Here is a 7,264-nt window from a genome sequence, read left to right on the forward strand (position 1 = left end):
TTTCTTCTTTCTTCTCCTCGTCCCAATCATCGATGATGATGACAGAATCTTCGTTCTCCTTCTCGCCTAGAACGACATCCTTTTCCACACCTCTTTCCCCTCAATAAATTTTATTTTTTTACGCGGAGGTTCATGATTTTCTGGTCTTTTTTTTTTTAGTCACACACAAATTATCACCTAAGTCGCTAAATGGCAGAATATTTTTTTGCAGTTTTTATAAATTTAAGAAATCACTCGTAATATACTACAATACACTGCTCTTTGTAAATATTACATTCGCGCACACAGACAAGACTCGGCGCTAAGCCAAGCGCAATAACACTACCGAGTCTACTTTTTATGCGAGACCGCGAGTTGCGAAGCATTGAAATTATTAGACCTTAATAACGAACTGATCAGATTCTACATCTCAATCGATAGCATTTATTTCAAATTGTGTTATACTGCTGTCGCGCACACAAGACTTGGTAGACTAGAACGTCGAAAAGCATCTTTTGCCATAGCAATGCTGCTTAGGATACATTTTATTTTTGCACTGCATAGGAAATACTTATGGAAGAAATAAATCACTTAAAATCATAAATAAATAATTACATAAATATATAAATAAGGACTCTCAATCTTAAAAACAATAATTAGAAATTCAGAACAAGGCTAATGAGAATCTAACGCTGATGTCAGAGCGAAGAGATGCAGATAATATTCAGATGTTTGCGGTTATTCATTTATTGTATGGAATGTTTCGGCTCACTTTGGAGTCATTCTTTCTTTAGCGAAAAAGTAGAAATATAATATATCGTTGAAAGTAAGTCACTCGCAGATTGACAGAAATGCAGTAATCAATACACAATAAATTATTACAATTTTACTTTAATTTTAGTTTAATAATTATAAAAATACGTGTGACTCACTTCAACGGGAAAGAAGTTCACAAACATTGATTCACAATTTTCATAAGATATAAATTAAAGCAAGTTGTTCCTCATATTAATATCGTGTCAGTTCATCTTGTCATTTGACGTGTCATTTGAAATTGAATGTTACAAAGTGATAAGAGGACTTCTAAACAAGCAATGACAATAAATAATAAGAAAGTCAACTTATGACCAATTCAAATCTTAATATTTTAACGTGTCTAATAAGGAAGCACAAATAGTGCAAGCAATCCGTATCTGTTTTTAAATTAAGTCCATTCTTCTGCATGTAAATATGAAGCATTTCTGAATTTAAACGTTTATTGAGAAATCTTTCTTCACATGAATTTGGACATTCTCCCAATCAAATTCATGATTAAAACTAAGTTGATGGTTTATGATCACTGATTGGTTCTTGTTACTGTTGTTGATATGTTGCAATGCTTAGGTATTCTCGTGAATAATTTTCGACCTGTTTGATCAATATACGACGCATCGCAATTTTTACAAGGAATTTTATAACATTTTTATTGGAAAATTTAGGAGAGTGTACTTCTGTACTTTAATGAATTTATTAAGCTTATTCAAACTGAAGAAGGATAGTTTCAAGTTAATGTTTCTGATAATAGTAAAGAATTTCTCAGACATTGATGGAACATAAGGTAGAACAAACCATAGTGGGCGTTCTTCATTAGTATCGCTAGTAATATTATTCCCTTTCGTCCGTAGTTTGTGAATAACATTTTTAGACGTGAATTAATAATATTGAAAATAAAGTCAATCGGATAGTCATTATTTAATAAAATGTTGACTATAAACTTCATGTTCTTATAATAAAATTTTGAACTTGAAAGTAATATTGCTCTGTCAATCATTCCTGTTATTATGCTTTCTTTTGAGAACTTGGACGTGTTGAAAAATAATTCAGTAATAATGAGAAAAGAATATTAGAATTCGACTGGTTTCGCAAGCCTACTTTTTCCGGACATTATTTGAATTATCTGATCGTGGCAAAGTAAGGGCAGCATTAACAGATGAAATGGAAAAACGATCGGCAATTGTAGTTAAGTTAAAAATGTTTGTCAATGCTGATGAAAAAGTAATAGGAGCAGGCAACTTGAATAAAACTTCAAGTTTAGATATTTTACATAAAATATCAAGTGAAAATCGAGCAAAATATGATCTCGATAAGGAATTCGTAACATTTATGATCAAATTATTTAATCAGCAGCAAAAGCAGATCCGCGGTGAAGAGATACATGGTTATATTCAAGAATTTGCTATAATACTACTGTCAATGATCCTATTTAGAGAAAAACAAATTCAATGCTTAGCTTCTGACAAACTGAGACATTTGCATCTGGACATTTACAATTGGTTCGATTATTGCAACTCACACTTCACAGTACTGCAAGTACCATCTATTGTTATGCGCTAGTCTTGCCAGGAAATATCGATGTTGGACCATTACTTGTTGTCGAATTTTTATCGTCGAAACACGATATAACAACAATTAAGCACTTTCTGAACATATTTAATGACAAATTAAAAAAATAATGACAAAGAAAATAAAAAAGGTCGAAATAGATTTCAATGTGATACTAATACAGTCTCTCTGCAAAGTCATTAATGCAATAAACTTATCAAACTACAGCCAATATATGTACGAAAAATACGAACAGAAAATAGTAATGATAGAAAATGTAACAATTATCCATGTATGCTCTTCGCACTTTATAAAAACAATTATTCAAACAATTAAAAAGTATTATCCAAATGGGAAGAAATAAGCATGCATGCATTCTATAGCAATATCATTATTAGCAAACATGTTGCACTGTAACAGTGTATCAGTTGTTGCTGAAGTGTATAGTGTGTTCAATTATTCGGAAAGGAATGTCAAGTCGATAATTTTAATTATTTGATATAATCAGTAAAAATAATAACAGAAAACGCAAGCAATATCTTGGATATGTATTTACCTAAAAATTGAAATTTCTGTCGACAGAAAATCATTTCCGTATTATCATGTATTTAACCCTTTGCGGCACATCAAACACATGTGACATCTTTTTAATTTGAGTTTTTTAAGTTTTTCATACAGTTTCTAACATATTACTACAATGGAAAGGACATTATCAGTTTTCTAAAACATCAGTTGTTATAAAAAAAACTATAGAAACATTCCTATTGTTGACGAAATATATTTTATAAATAAACAAATTGAAAAAATTCATTCCTTTTTAACAATAAATATGATTGTGACTAATCAACAATAACTAATTAATCGAAAATAAAGTCCATGAGGTCGCTGATTATGAATCTGAAGTTAAAATTTAAAAATTTTAAATAGCAGATCCAATATGGCGAACCCTTTGAAGCATACATTTTTTTTACATAGAATTCAGTTGAAATTTGTTACTCAAGGGAGTTTTCACTAATAACGAATCTGATTTCAGATTTTCAAAATTCAAAATGACAGACAAAAAATTAGTTCTGGGACTGTAAAACATAAAAATTATTGAAGCAAGAAGTGTCAGTTTTTACTCAGATTTACGCGTTGCAATAACAGAATCCGAGAAATCATCTACGACAATGAAATTGATGTTGTGGAGACGTGGAAGAAAAAAATCCAACGAACAGATTTTTAAAATATTCAAAATTTATTAAAAACACGATTAAGAAAGAGATTACAATAATTTCCGATAACAATGATTCTCGAGATAATTTTGAAAAATGCGAATCAGAATGTCTCGTGACTGAAAGAGCAGTAGAATCTATGTTATGCATAATTGATGTATTCTAATAAATTTTCTGAATTACGAAAAGACATCAATAATTGTTGTAAAGTTGAACCTGAAAATTTCAGGATGCTGATGCGTCTACGGATTCTGATCTGATTCAGTTTGCAGAGCAATTCCTGGGTGATATTGTAACGCATTTCTTAGTCTCTTATTTGAAATTGCAAAGAGTAAAAATTTTATTCTCTTATGTTACGACATTCTATTTTGTGAGAGTACATTGACGCAAGGATTTATAAGTAGGATACAAGTGAGCAACACGAAAGAGAGTGCGGGATTACTTTGTGTGGTACGTACCAAATTATGCAGCTCACTTGATCTTTCTGATGATAATTCAGTCACGAAAAATCATTGTGTATTTAGATTCGTTACATAGTAATCCGAACGAAAATATTTTAAATGGCATTTGTCATTTTATGCAAAAACATCTAGAAATTAACTCGTGGAATGAATGGATGCTACATATCCCACAAGATGTTCCCTCACAAATAATAAGTAATAATGTAGGCGGAAATTATGGAGTGCACGTATGTGCATGAGCGTATACAATAGTTTCTGGAACTTATGTTTTCCAAACAAGACATGAATGCAGCACGTAAACGTATAGCGAATGTTGTACCACTCAGAATGCAAGAGTGACGCTCCGAGCATCATTTATAGAAATTACGAGTCAGCCGTTAACCAGTCGTATCGTTAAGATACGTGCTGCTCAGGGCATGGCGGAATCACAAATTGGACGTGGCGGGGGTCGTTTGGTAAGGGTTCGAAGTTCTTCAATTAATATAGGCCAGCGTTCGTGATGTAAGAAGTTTTGTTTCCACGAATACTCAATGTGTTACAATCTTATGATGTCTCGCAGTAGCGTTCGCAGTAACGGAGATTCTTACTGTAGTCATGTGTCTTCCTGATTTTTCGGAACTGTCCCGAGGTGCTCGAGGCTTACGCTTTTATGCAAATTAAGCCGAATTAACGCGTGGTTGCATTAAATTAAAGTATGTCATCTGTTTTGTAATCGAAAGTATGTGACTTGATTTATAATGATTTAACTACTAGTCTGCGGAAAATTTGCAGACGTAGATTTTGGGTATGACCTATTTGGGTCAACACAAAGTATCTTACAAATTCTGTCTCTGATAAAAGAACAGAAAAAAAACAGTTACTTTTAAAAACTTGATATCAAACAATCAAAAGACAAAAGTTAAGTACCATTGAAGAATTCAATATAAAATATATATAAAACATATAAAACATATATAAAACATATATAAAAAAGTCCGAAAGTGCTCCATTCTGCTTCATAAGCACATTTGACTTTGCAACACCTAATATTATAAACTAATACATCACAGAGCAAGCAATTACAAATGCACACATAAACAATTAATAATAATAAAAATTCAATGAAGAATATAAAATAAAAAGAAAGTAAGAAAAATTTTTAAATCATCTCATAATATTACTCTAATAAAATAATATAACTTTAAATAATAATTCATAATATAACTTATAATCGACTAAACTATATTATGGACTAATGAGAGTCAGCGTGAACGGAGATGCGCAATAATTTACGAATAATCTTGTTAATTCATCCGTTGATGTCATCTTTATTCGTCTTAAAATCTTGAACGTTTCGATTCTCTTTGGAATCTTCATCAGCAAATTCCTTAAAATTATGTTAGATTTCGCGAACATTTGATATGAATTCACTCTCAGGTTGACAAAGCTGTAGTATTATTTGTTTCAAAACAAGTTTGTAAGATGTAAGTTCTTTCATTAATGTATCAAGCAACTCACCCAATCGATCGCCAAATCTCATTATGAAACCTTATATATTCAACTTAACTAATTAGTTAACATTTAGTATAAATTTGTTTAAATTCCAACCGTCTGTCCGAAGAAACAATTTAATATGATTCTGTCTAATATTTGCTAAAAGTCATATCGATATAACATAAGTTATAATAAATATGAGATCGTATTGATTTGCCTATTTAATCTAATTGTTGTATATTATATTTTTAGCATAGAATAATAATTGTAAAAACGGAAAATTATTAAAAATTAACAAGCATGAATATAATGATTATGAAGTCAACACATTAGAAACGACACAACGATTAAAACACTTCGACTCCAACTGTTACATATATAATAGTTAATAAGTCTAAAGAAATGTAACAAACATTAAGTTTCAATATTATGTCAATGCATATACATCAATGCATATACATCCTAGGTCATCCTCAATATTTCAAATTGTCAAACATAGATGCGTAAGCATGATGCAGTGCCTCTGTATCAGACCTTAAGTTCAGTCCATTTTTCTGCATGTGTATATAATTTTTCCGATATTAAATGCTTATTCAATATTCTTTCTGAGATTTTTATGTTGTCAATTGAATTTGTGATTGTATTCTATGATACGTGATAACAAAATGTTTATCTGTATTCCAATTAATGTTATTGCGATGTTCAGCAATCCTTATATTATACTTAATTTCCTACCTGTTTGAGGTAGGTTTCCCTACATAGGTTGTATCACATTCTTTGCATTCAATTTTATATACAATTTTTATTCAAATTCGAGAGAATATCTTTCTATATTTTTATGAATTCAATTTATTCTTGCTAAAAAATGCTTATGGCAAGATAGTGTCACAATTGAAAATATCTATTGACGCAGTTTCTGAAGGAGGTATATGATGAATTCAAAATTAATTAATTTATTTATGTCGCATAAGTAATATTATTTAAATGATGGCTTTTTTTATCTCTTTCTCAGATGACATCACATTAAAAAAAAGTTTAGAATTGTTACAAGCCAACTTGAGCCATGGGAGCAAATTAAAGAATACTAGGAATACACAAGTGCCTTCAGATCAAATCAGCTACGCAATGAAGAAAATAAAGATTTGAAAGTTTATATTATATTAATTGATTATATTAATGAATATCTTGTACTTAAACAACTAGCAGAACTCTTTTGGTCTGTATTCTTTTTATAGTCATATTATAAAATGTATATTGCTTTAAAGAATTTTATTTAAATTTTTATTTTATTTTTTTCAACAGCTTGAATATGACTTTCAAGTTCTCTTTAAAGGAGTAGAAAATCGTATATTAACTCACTGGCCACAATTTTCAACTAAAATTAAACACGAGCTGATCAATATTGATGTATAAGAGAAAAATTTAGGTGAAAAAGTTAATTTTCTTAAATTAATAAGTTAATTTTCTTTTAAATTATACGTGTTTCTCCCCCATAAAGCCATCAAACATAACGTGATATAAGCTGTATAATATAAGTCTGCTGGCCAATGAGCATCTTATGTAAATCAACATAGCGCCTTTACATTGAGTGTTCATTGGTTCAAGAGTCTTAAACTGTGATCATACAGTTTATATCATTTTGTGTATGATAGCCCTAATTCTAATATTGGATTTGAAAAGAAATATTTCTCTGAAGATGGAAGATTGAGCAGATTGATTAAAAATACTTTTTCTCAATTTAGCCTTTCTAAGTTCTTTATTTAAATTTGTATAAGC

Source organism: Atta cephalotes, assembly GCF_000143395.1.
Source record: "Atta cephalotes unplaced genomic scaffold scaffold00051, whole genome shotgun sequence".
Lineage (NCBI taxonomy): Eukaryota > Metazoa > Arthropoda > Insecta > Hymenoptera > Formicidae > Atta > Atta cephalotes.